Below are 18,526 nucleotides of genomic sequence, written 5' to 3'. Positions count from 1 at the left end.
AAGTGATCAACGCAAAGAAATAGAGGAAAACAACAGAATGGGAAAGACTAGAAATCTCTTCAAGAAAATTAGAGATAACAAGGGAACATTTCATGCAAAGATGGGCTCAATAAAGTACAGAAATGGTAGGGATCTAACAGAAACAGAAGATATTAAGAAGAGGTGGCAAGAATACACAGAAGAACTGTACAAAAAAGATCTTCATGACCCAGATAATCATGATGGTGTGATTAGTCACCTAGAGCCAGACATCCTAGAATGTAAAGTCAAGTGGGCCTTAGGAAGCATCACTATGAACAAAGCTAGTGGAGGTGATGGAATTTCAGTTGAGCTATTTCAAATCCTGAAAGATGATGCTGTGAAAGTGCTGCACTCAATATGCCAGCACATTTGGAAAACTCAGCAGTGGCCACAGGACTGGAAAAGGTCAGTTTTCATTCCAATCCCAAAGAAAGGCAATGCCAAAGAATGCTCAAACTACTGCACAATTGCACTCATCTCACACGCTAGTAAAGTAATGCTTAAAATTCTGCAAGCCAGGCTTTAGCAATACGTGAACCGTGAAATTCCAGATGTTCAAGCTGGATTTAGAAAAGCCAGAGGAATCAGAGATCAAATTGCCAACATCCGCTGGATCATGGAAAAAGCAAGAGAGTTCCAGAAAAACATCTATTTCTGCTTTATTGACTATGCCAACGCCTTTGACTGTGGATCACAATAAACTGTAGAAAATTCTGAAAGAGATGGGAATACCAGACCACCTGACCTGCCTCTTGAGAAACCTGTATGCAGGCCGGGAAACAACAGTTAGAACTGGACATGGAACAACAGACTGGTTCCAAACAGGAAAAGGAGTACGTCAAGGCTGTATATTGTCACCCTGCTTATATGCAGAGTACATCATGAGAAACGCTAGGATGGAAGAAGCACAAGCTGGAATCAAGATTGCCAGGAGAAAATATCAATAACCTCAGATATGCAGATAACACCAACCTTATGGCAGAAAGTGAAAAACCAAAGAGCCTCTTGATGAAAGTGAAAGAGGAGAGTGAAAAAGTTGGCTTAAAGCTCAACATTCAGAAAAGTAAGATCATCGCATCTGGTCCCACCACTTCATGGCAAATAGAAGGAGAAACAGTGGAAACAGTGGCTGACTTTATTTTTCTGGGCTCCAAAATCACTGTAGATGGTGATTGCAGCCATGAAATTAAAAGACACTTACTCCTTGGAAGGAAAGTTATGACCAACCTAGACAGCATATTGAAAAGCAGACATTACTTTGTCAACAAAGGTCCATCTCATCAAGGTTATGGTTTTTCCAGTGGTCATGCATGGATGTGAGAGTCGGATTATAAAAAAAGCTGAGCGCTGAAGAATTGATGCTTTTGACTTCTGGTGTTGGAGAAGACTCTTGAGAGTCCCTTGGACTGCAAGGAGATCCAACTAATCCATCCTAAAGGGGATCAGTCCTGGGTGTTCACTGGAAGGACTGATGTTGAAGCTGAAACTCCAATACTTTGGCCACCTGATGTGAAGAACTGACTTACTAGAAAAGACCCTGATGCTGGGAAAGATTGAGGGCAGGAGGATAAGGGGATGACAGAGGATGAGATGGTTGGAAGGCATCACTGACTCAATGGACATGGGTTTGGGTGGACTCTGGGAGTTGGTGATGGACAGGGAGGCCTGGCATGCTGCAGTTCATGGGGTCACAAAGAGCTGGACATGACTGAGTGACTGAACTGAACTGAATGAGCCATGCCATGCAGGGGCACCCAAGATGGACAGGTCATAGTAGAGAGTTCAGACAAAACATAATCCACTGGAGGAAGGAATGGCAAACCATCCCAGTATACTTGCCGTGAGAAGCTCACTGTATAAAAAGCCAAAAAGATATGGCACCAAAAGACGAGTTCTTGTTCTGAAGGTGTCCAATATGCTACTGGGGAAGAGCAGAGGAGAATTATCAACAGGCCCAGAATGAATGAAGCAGCTGGGTCAAAGCGGATACTAAGCTCAGGTGTGGATGTGTCTGGTGATGAGAGTAAAACCCAATGCTGCAAAGAACAGTATTATATAGGAACCTGGAATAGGTCCATGAATCAGGGAAAGTTGGATGTGGTCAAGCAGGAAATGGTAAGAATAAATATGGACGTCCTAGGAATAGCAAACTAAAATGGACAGGAATGGGCGAATTTAATTCAGATGACAATTATATCTACTACTATGGGCAAGAATCCCATAGAAGAAACGGAGTAACCCTCATAATCAACAAAAAGAGTCCATAATACAGTATTTGGGTGCAAACTCAAAAATGACAGAATTATCTTGGTTCATTTCCAAGGCAAGCCATTCAACATCACAGTAACCTGAGTCTATGCCCCTCTCACTGATACTGAAGAAGCTGCAGTCGATCAGTTCTATGAAGACCTAGAAGACCTCCTAGAACTAACACCTAAAAAAAGATGTTCTACTCATCATCAGGGATTGGAATGCAAAAGTAGGAAGTCAAGATATACCTGGAATAACAGGCAAGTTTGGCCTTGGAGAACAAAATGAAGCAGGGCAAAGGTTAACTGAATTCTGCCAAGAGAATGCACTAGTCATAGCAAATATCCTTTTTCAATGACACAAGAGACGACTCTACACATGGACATCGTCAAATGGTTAATACCGAAATCAAATTGATTACATTTTTTGTAGCTGAAGATGGAGAAGCTGTATACTGTCAGCAAAAACAAGACATGGAGCTGACTGTGGCTCAGATCATCAGCTCCTCATAGCAAAATTCAGGCTTAAACTAAAGAAAACTGGGAAAAACAATAGGCCAGCCAGGTATGACTTAAATCAAATCCTGTATGAATTCACAGGAGAGGTAATGAATAGATTCAAGGGACTAGATCTAATAGTGTATCTGAAGAACTATGGACAGAGGTCCATAATATTGTACAGGAGATGGTGAATAAAACCATCCAAAAGAAAAAGAAAAGCAAGAAGGCAAAGTGGTTATCTGAGGAGGCTTTACAAATAGTGAAAGAATGAAGAGAAGAGAAAAGCAAAGGAGAGAGGGAAACACACATCCAATTAAATGCAAGGTTCCAAAAAATAGCTAGAAGAGACAAGAAGGCCTTCTTCAATGAACAATGCTTAATAATAGAAGAAAACAACAAAAGGGGAAAGACTAGAAGTCATTTCAGGAAAATTGGAAACATCAAGGGAGCATTCTGCCCAAAGGCGGGCACAATAAAGGATAAAAATGATAGAGACCTAGTAGATGCTGAAGAGATCAAGAAGCAATGGAAAGGATACACGAAGGAACTATATATAAAAGATGTTAATGAACCAATTACTAGAACGGTGTGGTTAGTCACTCAGAGTCAGACATTCTGGAGTGCAAAGTCAAGTGGGCCTTAAGAAGCACTGCTATTAATAAGATAGTGGATTCGATGAAATTCCAGCAGAACTATTCAAACCCCTAAAGGATGAGGCCATCAAGGTTTTGCATTCATTATGTCAGCAAATCTGGAAGACCCAGCAGTGGCCATGGGATTGGAAAAGGTCAATCCTCATCCCAATTCCCAAGAAGGGTAATATCAAAGAATGTGCTAACCATCGGACAATTGCACTCATTTCTCGTGCTAGTAAGGTCGAGCTTAAAATCTTGCATGCTAGGCTTCAGCATTATGCAAACCAAGAACTTCCAGATGTCCATTCAGGGTTTAGAAAAGGAAGAGGACATAGAGATCAAATTGCTAACATTCGCTGGATTATAGACAAAATAAGGGAATTTCAGAAAAACATCTATCTCTGTTTCATCAACTACATTAAAGCCTTTGACTGTGTGGAACATGACAAACTGTGGAAAGCTCTAGAGAGATGGGAATACTAGACCATCTTACTTGTCTCCTGAGAAACCTGATGCAAGTCAAGAAGCGACAGTTAGAACCCTGTATGGAACAATTGATTGGTTCAAGATTGAGAAAGGAGTATGACAGGGCTGTCTGCTGTCACCCTGTTTGTTTAACCTATATGCTGAGCACATCATGAGAAACGCCAGGGTGGATGAGTTATAAGCTGGAATCAAGATAGGAGGGAGAAACATCAACAACCTCAGATATGCCGATGATATCACCTCTAAGCTGAAGCTCCAATACTTTGGCCACCTGATGCAAAGAACTGACATTTGAAAAGACCCTGATGCTGGGAAAGACTGAAGGCAGGAGGAGAAGGGGACGACAGAGGGTGAGATGGTTGGACGGCATCTCTGACTCGATGGACATGAGTTTGAGCAAGCTCTGGGAGTTGGTGATGGACAGGGAAGCATGGTATGCTGCAGTCCATGGGGTCCCAAAGGGTTGGACCTGGCTGAGCAATTGAACTCAACCACTCTAATGGCAGAAAGTGAAGAGGAACTATAAACACCCTCTTGATGAGGGTGAAGGTGGAGAGTGAAAAAGCCAGCTTAAGACTAAATTTTAAAAAAACTAAGACCATAGCATCTGGTCCCATTATTGCATGGCAAATAGAAGGGGAAAAGGTGGAAGTAGTGGTAGAGTTCCTCTTCTTGGTCTCCAAAATCACTGGGGACCGTGACTGCAGCCATGAAATCAGAAGACAATGGCTTCTTGGCAGGGAAGCAATGACAAATCTAGACTGTGTTGAAAAGCAGAGACGTTACTCTGCTGACAAAGACAGTTCAATTCAGTCGCTCAGTCGTGCCCAACTTTGCGACCCCATGGACTGCAGCACGCCAGGCTTCCCTGTCCATCACCAACTCCCAGAGCTTGCTCAAACTCATATCCATAGAATTGGTGATGCCATCTAACCATCTCATCCTCTGTCGTCCCCTTCTCCTGCCTTCAGTCTTTCCCAGCATCAGGGTTTTTTCAAATGAGTCAGTTCTTTGCATCAGGTGGCCAAAGTATTAGAGCTTCAGCTTCATCATCAGTCCTTCCAATAAATATCCAGGACTGATTTCCTTTAGGATTGACTGGTTTGATCTTCTTGTAGTCCAAGGGACTCTCAAGAGTCTTCTCCAGCACCATAGTTCAAAAGCATAAATTCTTCGGTGCTCAGCTTTCTTTATGGTCCAACTTTCACATCCATACATGACTAATGGAGAAACCATAGCTTTGAATAGATGGACCTTTAATGCCGACAAAGGCCCATCTAGTCAAAGCTACGAAGTCCATATAGGCTATGGTCTTCCCAGTGGTCACATATGGTGGTGAGAGCTGGACTATAAAGAAGGCAGAATGCCAAAGAATTGATGCCTTTGAACTGTGGTGCTGGGGAAGACTCTGAAAGTCCCTTGGACACCAAGGATATCAAACCAGTCAACCTTAAGGGAGATCAACCCTGAATATTCACTGGAAGGACTGATGCTGAAGCTGAAGCTCCAGTATTTTGGTCATCCAGTGACACCCAAAGGAGAATTCAAGAAAAGCTACATATTAGAGGAAGATAAATGCAACATATCTCCCATCATGACAGGTAAGGAACATCCATCGATCAACACAGAGGAAGATGAATGACAGCAAAATGGTGGAACTTAAGCAGGCTGGTCACAATAAGTGATGTTCAAGAGGCCAACAATTGTAACCAGTTTGTCTGCGTGTCCTGACTCCTGCCTGTGTTCCTGGCATTGTCAACAGTAATCCCTTTAACTCTTCTAACAGAGTCCTGGTTGGACAGTTCAACCTCATCTGTAATTAGGGACACGCAGAGTAAAGCCACATAAACTATTACTGCACAGTCATCAGTCTGAGTAACACATTAGAAGCCCGAGGATACCAGGTGCCAGCAAGGACAGGAAGCAGGGGGAAGGTTTGTTCACTCTCGGTGGGAGCGGAAACTGGGACAGATGCTTTGAAAAGAGTTCGGCATCGCCTCGTAAAGTTAAAAATGTTAACGCCCTCCGCACTAGGATCTGATCACTGCTATGAGAAACTGCCACACACTCAGTTAACTTAACACAAATGAGTTATTATCCTGCAACTCTGGAGGTTGGAAGTCTGAAATAAGCCCCACGGAGCTAAAACCAAGATGTCAGCTGGGCTGCCCTCCTCTTCAGCAACTCTGGGGCACAGTCCGTGTTCTTGCTTTTTCTGGTTTCTAGAGGTCGCCCACAGGCCTTGGCCAAAACCCACCCTACCAACTTAAAAGCCACTAAAGTCAGATGGGCCTTCTCATCAGCTCTTCTTGGCTCCCCCCTGCCCTCTGTTCTACCAGAAGAACATCTCTAACTGCTCTGGGCCCAGCAAGGGGGCACTCTTTCTGTCCCCTTCTGATGTCTGTGTCACAAGCTTTCCCTATCTCTATTAAACTTTAATAAAACTTTGCTACCCAAAAAGCTCCAAGTAGTCAAGCCTCGTCTCTGACCCCAGATGGAAATCCTCTCCTCCGGAGGACACAAATCCTGGTGTTAACACACGACTCACAGCAGCAACCTTTCAATGCTGTACTACTTTCCTGAGGCTGCCACAGCAAAGTGCCACGAACTGGCTGTCTTAGAACAAGATGTTCTCTTGTCTTAGAACGAGATATTCTCTCATAGTTCTGGTGGCCAGAAGCCTGATATCAAGATGCCAGCTCCCTCTGATGTGCTTAGCAAGGCCCTCGTACAGACTCCGCTCCTTGGTCCTGGTTCCCAGGCTCATGGCAGCGCAGCTCCAGTCCATGTTGTGAGGCGAACCACTGACTGAAACCACCGACCCTCACCAGGCACCACAGTAACCACTTGCATGAGGTATCTTAAACAGGAGGGCCTGGTAAGGAACACAGAACTAACAAGCTACCACCAACCACAAGAATTCAGCAAAGGTCAAAAGGAGAGGGAAACGACAGTGCAGTGTTCTTGCCTGGAGAATCCCAGGGTCGGGAGAGCCTGGTGGGCTGCTGTCTATGGGGTCGTAGAGTCGGACACGACTAAAGTGACTTGGCAGATGCAGCTGCGACACTGGGGGTTTGCACATCAGAGTACTTTTGTTGTTGTTGAGGAGACAGAACTCCCCTCCTAACACATAAATAACAGGAACCATACAAGACCTTGCAAAGCAGAGTTCGTTAAGAGCAGTAACTCTGGAAACAACCCTGGCCAGCAGCAATAGGATACACTGTGAGATCCACCCTGGGCGAGCTGGGTGATGACAAAGATGAATGACCTACAGCTTGTGCAAGAGTGTGGATGGGTCTCTTGCACAGCTGGGAGGGAGGAAGACACAAGCACATGCTGTTTCCCTTCCCCCTTCCCCTGCTCAGGTGGGCAGGATCCACAGTGGCCCAGACTGGGCATCAGAGCCTGCATGGGGAAGGCAGTGAGCCTAGAGTTGGGTAAGAGAGTCCAGCCAGGGCCAGGGTGGGGGGTCGATGTCCACAGTGTGCTCCACCCACTCAAGCCTGTGAGGCCTGACATGGCATTGGAGCCTCATAATCTCCTGACAAAATACTTGTCCATTACAAAGGCGACTTCCCAGGGGAGATGCAGGCAGACACCACCTTAAACAAGTGGTCAGAGCAGAGTGACAGGTGGCACCACTTCTGTGACCTTCCTGCCAAAGACATGTAACGGGAATTTGATTCCGAGGAAACACCAGACAAATCCAAAAAGAGGGGTTTTCCACAAAAGCCACTGAACTCTAACCTTTGAAGGTCTCAAGATCATGGAGCCAAGGAAAGCCTGACTTGGAGGAGACTGAAGAAACACGTTAATAGCTCAGTGTGGTTGGGGAGCCCAGACTGGACCCTTTCTGGTCTGTGACTTTATAGGATCAGCTGGCAGAAGGTGTTAGTCTGTGGCCAATGATCAGATATCCTGACATGTCCGAGTCCTCCTCCCAACTGTGATGGTCGTGTGTGGTTGTGCTGGAGACTGCCCTGATATGCAGGGAATGCGAACAGAAGTGTCTGCAGGTGACAGAGCATCACGTAGGCAACTTATTCTCAAATACTCCAGGAAGACAAGGTTTCTGATGCTGAACTTGAAACTTTTAGGTAAGTTAGAGATTATTTCAAAAATTAAAAAAATACACAGTGTTATTCCATGTATATACATATATGGATTAAAACAGGTGAAACTTACATTGTTTAGAAATGGTAAAACTAAAGAAAATCAAGAAGTCAGGCTGTGGTCATGGGGATGAGGGTCGGCTGTGGGGCAAGGGAGGGGTTGGGACACTGACAAGGTTCCATTTCTGGCCTCGGGCGCTGGCTACTGATGGAGTACTGTGAATCCCCGCACCAGCGTCTGCAGAGACATCTATCTGGGAATTCTTTCAACTGTCGGTACCAGAGCAGGCCCGCCCATCACCTAGTTCAGTACTTGGTTCACAGTGGATGTTCAAGGAGTGTTTGCCCGATATATAACGTGAGCACATAAAACGAATATTTGTTTATGGAAAACAAAATAATACAGGTTTCCAGAAACAGGCTAATCATTACAAACCAAACTGAGATGATCTCGGAATTCCTTCCTTGGCCCGGACACTCCGGGTCCCTCCTCACCGGCCCGCTCGCCCTCGAGTTTTGCTCAACGGTTTCCTAGATGTGCAAGGACAGCATAGCCACGTCTTCCCGGAACCTGCACGGAGCCGGGAACCCAGGCTGCACCTGCACACGGGGGTTCCTGAAACCGGCGGGGGCGGGGCCTGAAACCGCTGCGGAGGGTCCTGAAACCCGGAGCGGCGGGTGGGGGGGGGGGGGCTGAAACTCGCCGCGGGGACGGCCGGGCACCTGAAACCGGCCCGGGGCCGTCCGAAGGCCCAGAAATCGGCCAGGGCGACCCCCTCACTAGGAGTTATTTCTCAGGCAGAACTTCCACGGCGGAGGCGCTGATTTGTGCCTCGGGGGTGGCCAGAGTTCCCAAGCCCAACCGCAGGCTCTAGGGCCAACGGACCCACCTGTCAGCGGCACCGCCGGGTCGGAGCAGCGCGGGATCTGGGCGGAGAAGCTCCTCGGAGTCCGCTGGTGGCGCTGTTTGGAGCGGGTAGCTCCATGGCAACGGACGGCTCCATCTCAGGGCGGGGGTGCCCGTTCACCCCGCTCGCCCCAGCGGCGCCCCCCGCGCAGGCGCAGTGCTGCCGAGGAGGCAACGTGCAACCCGAGCGCGGGACGGACGGACGCTGGTACGCTGTTGGTGGTTACTGCCGGAGACCAGCGCGCTGGGCCGAGCGGAGGGTTGCGGGGCACCCGGACTGCCAGGCTGTGGCGGAGGAGACTGACGCCGCTTGGTAGTACGAATGCAGCCCCAGGCTGCCTCCCCTCCCAAGCGGGTTGAAGAACGGATTAGGTGTTAATTTTAGTGACTGTAGAGTTCACGTAGAATAGAGGTTTCTCACTTCTCTTTTTGAGACCAGAGGCCTGGAACAATATGCCACGCTGGGCTGGAGCTGAATTGAGTCCTCTCTGCTCACTGTGCACGCCCCAGCCTTGACTGGGGTCAGCGTGGTACATTTCCACCTGTCCCGAGGGTGTTGTTTGCAGTCTGGACTCAGGGTGTGAAGAAAGTGTTGAATCCTGCCCCAAAGCCGCAGGTGCGAGGCCTCGCACCAAGGCCAGAGAAGCGGAGCTCACGACCAAGGTCACCTCTGAAACTGACGGAACCCCTTTGTACTTTGCCCAAAGTCCCTGATGATCACTAAGGAGCTTCCTGACTCCCTGTTAGGCAGATGCGCACTCTAGTAAGCACCCTTTAGAGCCCCAACCAATCACCTAAAGCCAACCAACCATCCAGCAGGAATTTTGTCTTGAGGCTATTAAAAATTGGTTATTAATCCAAGAAAACTGTCCGTTTTCCCTCGTTTGTCAGGAGGTCCACCCGCTGTGCTTGCAGTGCTCACATTATCTCTGCTCTTTGTTCTTAATAAACTGACTCCCTTCTGGAAATTACTGCCTCAACAGAAGGATCCCTCTAGCCAGTGCGGTTGGTGCTGGGCCCTGGACCCCCAGCTGATTGGTGTATTCCCTGCTCTTGCAGAGCCCAGTAACTTCCAGCGTGCCTGTGCCTTGCAAGGCTGCTGGCCCTGCTGGTCAGTCGCTGGCTTTGTCCAGCGGCTCCTGATGCCACAGTGGGATCCAGGAAGTCCTGTAGTTTCATCCTGGGATGGCAAGATCCATCAGAGCCATCCAGCCTGGCTAAAAGTGCAGCATCTCTTATGACTGTGAACTTCATTGGGAGAGCGATCACCTCTGTAGTTCTCCCCCTGCAGTGCTGCCCAGACCTCTTCCCTCTGGACTGAGGAACAGAACTGACTCAGCAGAACAGCCCAGAACAGGTGTTCTAAGAAAGACTGTTCTTTTTCCCACCACACCCAAATTATGGGGCTTTTCCTTTTTAGCTTTGCTTCTCTGGGCCTGTCCATATTAATGATTAATACACTTTCTACTAAAGAACAGAAGGACAACAAAAGGCTGAAAACAGCCTCTGTGTCCACCAGTAGGAGCTGGATGAGGTCCAGCTGCACTGCCAAAGGCTGGGAAAGGTACAAGGACCATTTCTCTGTTCTGCCCTAGAGTGACCCGTGGGCGGAACACATGGTTAACGGGAAAACACTAAGATGCTGAACAGCTGATACAGTATTTATCCGCGAAGGGGCAGGGCCACTAAGAATGTACTTCCTTATTTTTTTACATTATAAGGTAACATTACAATGGTTGCCAACCAGGCACAGGAGGGTCAGCAGTAGAAACTATGTTTCTCTAAATGTGCTCATACATTTGACTTGGAACTGTGTAATTATAAAACCCCAAATAAATCAAAACAGAGAAAAAACCTCCCGAGATTTGCAAACAAATAGATGTAAAAAGAAGAAACTAACTGTATGTCAGCTTGGTGGCTTAACCAACAGAAAAGGATAATTTCAAGTGACTTTAAAACCCAACAATCTTATTGTGCATACCTAATAGACTGTATACTAAAGACAAAAAGAGTCGCAAAGAAATCTTAAGTTGTTTCCAGTGATCCTGGTCTTTGTAATAATATTGATGCTGTTATTCTGGAACTATATAAAGTGGAGTAAAACAAATAAGTAGCATAGTAATATTATGAACCATTATTTTTCACTTGACAGAACAGATAGAAATATAAAATAAATGGAAAAACCTATAATGCTGGAATTGGATATGAAATATTAGTATGAATTAATATAATTTTTAAAATATATTTCTTAGCTTTGTCTACTGAAAATGTCTAGAACTATTCAATATGGTACCCACTGGACACATGTGGCTATTTAAATTTAACTGAATTAAAGTTAAACACTTGGACAAATATTTATACACTTATGTTCACAAAAGCACTACACATATCACAATAGCCAGAAGCTGAAAACAACCCAAATGTCCATCAGTGGATGGCTAGACAAATGAAATGTGATAGATACATATGGTGGAATGTTATTGAGTCTTTGAAAAGAATGAACTTCTGACACCTGCTACAACACGGATGAACCTCCAAGATGTGATGCTGAGGGAAACATGGCAGTCACAAAAGAACAAGTATTATTTGTTTTCACTCATATGAGCTACACAGTCAACTTTATAGAGACAGAGAGAAGACTGTGGTTGTCAGGAATGGGGTTAGGGTGGTGAAGTCTGGGCTGAGTGTTTAGTGGTGACAGAGTTTTGGTCTGGAAAGATGAAAAGGTTCTGGAGGCAGACAGTGGTGATGGCTGCACCACAAAGTGAATGCACTTCCTGCTGCTGGACTGTACACTTAAAAATGGGAACAGGGATAGTTTTAGGTTTTGTATATTTTACCTCTTTTTTTTTTTTGGCCATGTCTGGTGCTAGTGGTTAATAATCCACCTGCCAGTGCAGGAGATGCAAGAGATGTGGATTTGATTCTTGGGTTGGGAAGATCCCCTGGAGAAGGAATGGAAACCCACTCCAGTATTCTTGCCTTGAAAGTCCCAAGGACAGAGGATCCTGGTGGGTTACAGTCTATGGGGCTGCAAAAAGTTAGACACAACTGAGCAACCAACACATGCATGTTATGGGATCTTAGTTCCCTGAGCAGGGATTGAAAGAGAAATGCAAAATTTCTTTTTTTGCAAAAATGGGATCAAAAAAGAAAATGCAAGAAAAAGAAATGCAAAAGGGCAAAATGGTTGTCTGAGGAGGCCTGACAAATAGCTGAGAAGAGAAGCTAAAGGCAAAGGAGAAAAGGAAAGATACAAGCATCTGAATCAGAGTTCCAAAGAATAGCAAGGAGAGATAAGAAAGCCTTCGCCAGTGATCAATGCAAAGAAATAGAGGAAAACAATAGAATGAGAAAGACTAGAGATCTCTTCAAGAAAGTTAGAGATAACAAGGGAACATTTCATGCAAAGATGGGCTCAATAAAGGACAGAAATGGTATGGACCTAACAGAAGCAGAAGATATTAAGAAGAGGTGGCAAGAATACAAGAAGAACTAAACAAAAAAGATCTTCATGACCCCAGATAATCACGATGGTGTGATCACTCGCCTAGAGCCAGACATCCTGGAATGTGAAGTCAAGTGGGCCTTAGGAAGTATCACTATGAACAAAGCTAGTGGAGGTGATGGAATTCCAGTTGAGCAATTTCAAATCCTGAAAGATGATGCTGTGAAAGTGCTGCACTCAATCTGCTAGCAAATTTGGAAAACTCAGCAGTGGCCACAGGACTGGAAAAGGGCAGTTTTCATTCTAATCCCAAAGAAAAGAAATGCCAAAGAATGTTCAAACTACTGCACAATTGCACTCATCTCACACGCTAGTAAAGTAATGCTCAAAATTCTCCAAGCCAGGCTTCAATAGTACCTGAACTGTGAACTTCCAGATGTTCAAGCTGGTTTTAGAAAAGGCAGAAGGTCAAATTGCCAACATCCACTGGATCATTGAAAAAGCAAGAGAGTTCCAGAAAAATATCTACTTCTGCTTTATTGACTATGCCAAAGCCTTTAACTGTGTAGATCACAAAAAAAACTGTGGAAAATTCTGAAAGGGATGGGAATACTAGACCACCATACCTGCCTTATGAGAAATCTGTATGTAGGTCAAGAAGCAACAGTCAGAACTGGACATGGAACAACAGACTGGCTCCAAATCGGGAAAGGAGTACTTCAAGGCTGTATATTGTCACCACATGTGTCCCACATGCCTGCTGCCAAAAAGCCAAAACATAAAACAGACGCAGTATTGTAACAAACTCAGTAAAGGCTTAAAAAATGGTCCACATCAAAAAAATCTAAAAAAGAAATTTTTTAAAATTTATTTATCTGTGCCAAGTCTTAGTTGCAGCGTGTGGAATCTAGTTCCCTGACCAGGGATGGAACCAGGGCCCCTTGCATTGGGACTGTAGAATCTTAGCCACTGGACCACCAGGAAAGTCCCTGTAAACTCTATTTCAATAAAGCTGACTAAAAATAAAACAAACCCGGATAACCATCTGCATCTACTGGACCACGCATGACCTCACTACTGCCTACCTTGCTCCACAACCCTTACTCCCTCCCTCCCAGACCCACTGGCCTGGCCTTGCTCCTGCCTCAGGGCTTTTGCACGTTCCATTCTCTGCCCAGAACACTTACCTGGCTCTGGATGGGGCTGCCTTTTCCTCCAGAAGGGACAGAATAGAGTCCAAGCCTCAGCTCAGATGTTACCCCTCAGGATGGTCCTCCCTGTCTGGACTGCCCACCCTCCTCATTATTTTTATCATTCTCCTCATTATTTTTACCTTTCTGAGATTCCTTCCCAGCATGCATTATACTTGAAATGATCTCTTTTGTCTATTTTGTTGTTGTTGTTCAATCGCTAAGTCATGTCCAACTCTTTGGGACCCCATGGACTGCAGCATGCCAGACTTCCCTGTCCTTCACTATCTCCCAGAGCTTGCTCAGACTCATGTCCATTGAGTCAGTGATGCCATCTAACCATCTCATCTTCTGCCACCCGCTTCTTCTCCTGCCCTCAATCTTTCCCAGCATCAGGGTCTTTTCCAATGAGTCAGCTCTTCTCATCAAGTGGCCAAAGTATTGGAGCTTCAGCTTCAGCATCAGTCCTTCCAAAGAATATTCAGGGTTGATTTCCTTAGGATTGATTGGTTTGATCTTCTGGCTGTCCAAGGGACTCTCAAGAGTCTTCTCCAGCACCACAATTTGAAAGTATCAGTTCTTCGGCACTCAGCCTTCTTTACGGTTCAACTCTCACATCCATATATGACTACTGGAAAAACCACAGCTTTAACTATATGGACCCTTGTTGGCAAAGTAATGTCTCTGCTTTTTGGTACACCATCTGGGTTTGTCATAGCTTGTTCGTTTACTCACGATTGTCCCTGTTCTTCCTCCTAGAAGACAAGGCCACTAAAGGCAAAGACCTTTTATATCTTATTCAGGCCCAACATCTAGACCGGTACTTCACAGAGTCAGATGAATAATTCCTTAAATGGTTAGATTTTGGTTAAATGAATATCGACCAGTGGTGGGGCCTTTTTTGAGGAAGTTTAATCAAAGCATCAATACATATCAAGTGTGAAAAGATTACAGCAAACCTCCTGCTTTTGTTTCCCCAACATCCTACCCAGGGAATCAGCATGTCAGAGCAGAGAGGGGCTCAGGGAGCCAGGTCGACTTCCTCAGGGAGTCTGGGAAGCATGGCTGCCTGACGTTTGGGACACTGCCAGCATACCCTTCAGGACTTTCACATCAATTCAGTCTTGCTGTGCGTGCTGTGCTAAGTTGCTTCAGTTGTGCCCAACTCTGTGTGACCCTATGGTAGCCTACCAGGCTCCTCTGTCCATGGAATTCTCCCAGCAAGAATACTGGAGTGGAGTGGGTTGCCATGCCCTTCTCCAGGGTTTCTTCCCGATCCAGGGATCAAGCCAGCCCGTCTTATGTCTAACCTGCATTGGCAGATGGGTTCTTTATCACTAGCGCCACCTGGGAAGCCCTCGATTCAGTCTTGCTGGCCCCTAAAGTTGAGTTTCACTTGATAGGCAGCCCTTTGTCAGTAGTGTTAAAATGTGTTTAGTGTTTTCCATCAGGTGAAAGAATCACCACTTTAAAAAAAATAAAATAAGAGAATAGAATTCTGACTTCTCCTTGTTACATGTGAGCAATTGTACTTGGACATCTCTTTACCTTGGGGAGAAAAAATTCTCTAAATGGCCAAGTTTGATCACTTACTGGTCCTCAGGGCCTCGATGACTAAAAGCAGCCATGAAACCCAGCTTCCTCGAGCATCCTTTGTTTGAGTAGACATTGATCTCAGGCTGCTGCAAGGATTTTGCATGTGGTCCTCTCTGCCAAGTAGTCTCTGCTTCTCCAAATGAATGAATTCCATCTGGAAATCATGGGATTAATAATTACACTCTAAGCTCAGAAATATTTTTCTGTGTCACTGCCATTTCCTCTATTTGGTGCATTTTCCCAGGAAAATAATAAAACAGCGTCACCAATGTATCAAGCAGGGATTTTAAAATTAGCAAGTACAGTTTCCCCTCCTGGGTCCCCATGACTCACCTCTACCTCCCGGGGCCCATCCTGCTGCTGCAAGGGACTCAGGCCAGCTCTCTGCCCAAGCTCTGGACTCGGTGCCATGGCTTCCCAGACACTGAGAGCAAGCAGCAAAGCCATCACCCCAAAGAAACAGGGCGGAAACAGGAGCAGGCTGAGAATCTCAAGAATCAAGCAGACCCCAAACCACACCTCCCAGCTCCCTAGACACTACCCGTAGTCTTGTCACCCAGAGAAGTGTCAAGTTGGTGACCCTGGGGCAACCACGGAAGCAGAGTTTCCATACCTTCTAGGGCCAAGTGCGTGATGCCCTGCTCAGCACCATATGGGGAGAACAGAACGCCTCCCTGCACGGAACAAGAGGGAGGGACCGAAGCTGACACCCTGAGCCTGTAACCAGAGCGCTCTGCATGCATCATCCAGCCGAGAAGCTGCCATGTTATCTGTGAAATAAGAGAAAGGGGAGAGTGTGGGTGAGTTAACCAGACCCACAGGGACCACAGGCCTCACCATTCGGGCTTCCTGTTTATTCCTATCTGCAGGCATGGACACCGGGTCCCTGACTGTGGTCTTGGTGTCCGGACACAGGGGTAGGACCATTGCGTATCTAGGCGAAGAGCACAGACCTCACCTGAAGTAGACAGAAGCCCTTCGTCTGACTGATTTGGAGAGTTTCAGCACAGTCAGACAGAGTGTGGAGTTCTACTTCCCTTCTTAAAAAAATTACAAGAGTGAATAAAGATGGGGAGAACCTACACTATTTTCCAGAGAAGGTGGGAGAGCCTGAGCTCATATAAATTAGACCTCTGTCTTTAGTGAAGACAGTCTATTGAGATTCTTTGTAACACATTCAGCCATGTGGACTTGTGCTCAGGACACCCATCGCTGAGCAGCCCCTCCTTTAGCAAATGAATAAAACAAAGCTGGGAGAAGTTACTCCCTGAGGCCACACAGCCATTTAGGAGCAGGACTAGGACTAGTTCCCAGACCTCTGACTTGAGGTCATTTCCTGAATTATCAAAAAGTGGGGAGAAGTGGACTGTTAGCACTTCCCCGGGGGCTTGCCTCAGCAGCAGGCCGACAACCCAGCACTGAGGTCCTGGTTTCCTGACCTTTGGTGGGGCTGCCTGAACAGGCTTCCTCGTCCTGGGGTGTCTGGAGCTTGTCTGGGTGAAGCAGAAGACGAGGCCGGGGAGACCAATGCAGGGCACATCATGGGCTATGACTGAGGTTTGGGAGTGTGACTAAGTAAGTGATTCTTGAGGAAGGAGCAATGAAACTTCTCATTCTTGAGATCCAAGCTGAAGCCAATTAGGGGCAAAGTAGAACTGGAATAAAGCTTGTAGACTCTGAGGGAGAAATTTTGATTCAAGGTCAGTGAACAGCCCAGGAGGAGGCGGGAGGGAGGTGCGGTGTCACAGGGCCTGCGGGCATGCTGGGCACTGCTTGACCTCTTTCTCTAGTCCTGGCTTGGAGTCCTGCTTCCTCCAGGGCTCGAGGAAGAAAAAGCAATTGCTCTTTTTTTTTTGTTTTTGTTTTTCAGACTGCACCATGCACTCCAGTAGCTTCCCTAGTGGCTCAGACGGTAAAGAATCTGCCTGCAGTGCAAGAGACCTGTGTTTGATCCCTGAGTTGGGAAGATCCTCTAGAGAAGGGAATGACCACCCACTGCAGTATTCTTACCTGGGAAATTCCATGGACAGAGGAGCCTGGCGGGCCACAGTTCATGGGGTCACTAAGAGTCGGACACGACTGAAGCGGCTTAACACACACATACACGCAGCATGTGGGATCTTGTCCCTCTACCAGGGAAGAATCCCCCAACTGATGCACTGGGAGCATAGACTCCTAACCAGTGGACTGCCGGGGAAGTCCCAGAAGAGATGCTGCCCAGCACCCTGAGCTACAGCCGAGATGCCCATGCAGGGAGTTCTCCAGGGAAAGCTCAGTATTAATGTTATATCTCAGATAATATAGGACCATGTAGAAAACAGCAATAATCTGGTTCACTCTAAACCAGCTGAATCAGGTGATTCAAGGCCAGCAATATTTCTCAGAGGCCCTCAGCACCTGGATCTTCTCAGATCCAAGGAAAGAGTGTGACAGGATATATAACCAGTGCAAGTTCAATGCATGAAGCAGGGCACCCAAGGCTGGTGCTCTGGAACAACTCAAAGGGATAGGGTGGGGAGAGTGGGAGGGGGGTTCAGGATGGGGGGGACACAGGTATACCTGTGGCCGATTCATGCTGATGTACGGCAAAAACCATCACAATATTGTAGAGTGATTATCTTCCAATTCAAAAAAAAAGAAGAGAGTGTGACAGGGAGCCAAGCACAAGAGCCAGAGCCCGGACCAGCACGAAGACCAGAACTTGGCGCTGTGCAGCCCCGAGCAGCCCTGAGCAGGTCTGACCACACCCCCTGTGCTGGCTGTCTTTGACTCTGAGCCTAAATTTTCCCACAGTTATTAAGCACCTATCATAACAGAGGCTGTTAGACCCAAGGGCTGCTTTGAAGAAGCAGACAGACAAGATCTCTATCCAGAGTAGGAATAAGGAAAAGGATCCGCTCTCCACACTTTCTCTTGGATTAATTTCTCAACTTCCCATCAAGCCTGTGGGAGGACATGTGGGAATGTGTCCAGAGAAGCACCCAGGACACCATAACAGGCACAGCAGGGCAGCACTTCCAGGTCCCAGAAGATCCTCCCAAGAGGCAGGGTTGGGGGGGTGGGGAGAGGCATTTATGCTGGGACCTGCCTGCCTGTCTTAGGTCTGGGTGCCTTTAAGAAAGAAAGGTGAGTGGGTCTCAGCTTTGATCTGTGGCCCTCAGGACTGGAAATTCCCAACAATGAAGCCCTTTCTACCTCCCCCCACTCTGCCCCCACTCAGGCCAAGTGTCCACAGTCACCCGCAGGACCCAACCCACTGCCAGACCAGTTTGCCCAGTTTTAAGATGAGGTGGTTGGACGGCATCACCGACTCGATGGACATGAGTCTGAGCAAGCTTCAGGAGTTGGTGATGGACAGAGAGGCTGTTGACGGACAGT

At 46.7% G+C, this 18,526-nt stretch overlaps 1 protein-coding gene across 10 annotated transcripts in view; it reads right to left on the bottom strand.

The window, feature by feature from the left end:
* CFAP74 (cilia and flagella associated protein 74) overlaps nucleotides 1–18,447 on the bottom strand; it is a 95,356-nt gene extending 76,909 nt beyond the window's left edge. For 9 of the 10 annotated variants that reach the window (XR_006061498.2, XR_006061499.2, XR_003590959.3 and 6 more), the window contains exon 1: nucleotides 8,898–8,936. The gene's annotated coding sequence lies outside the window, so the exon portion shown is untranslated. Of the gene's footprint in view, nucleotides 1–8,897; nucleotides 8,937–15,145; nucleotides 15,303–15,481 lie in introns of those variants that run through there. The other variant, XM_060396530.1, reaches the window with a different exon arrangement.
* Between the last annotated feature and the right edge of the window lie 79 nt (nucleotides 18,448–18,526).

Source organism: Ovis aries, chromosome 12 (genome assembly GCF_016772045.2).
Source record: "Ovis aries strain OAR_USU_Benz2616 breed Rambouillet chromosome 12, ARS-UI_Ramb_v3.0, whole genome shotgun sequence".
NCBI classification, from domain to species: domain Eukaryota; kingdom Metazoa; phylum Chordata; class Mammalia; order Artiodactyla; family Bovidae; genus Ovis; species Ovis aries.
This window is presented reverse-complemented; position numbering and strand designations above follow the sequence as displayed.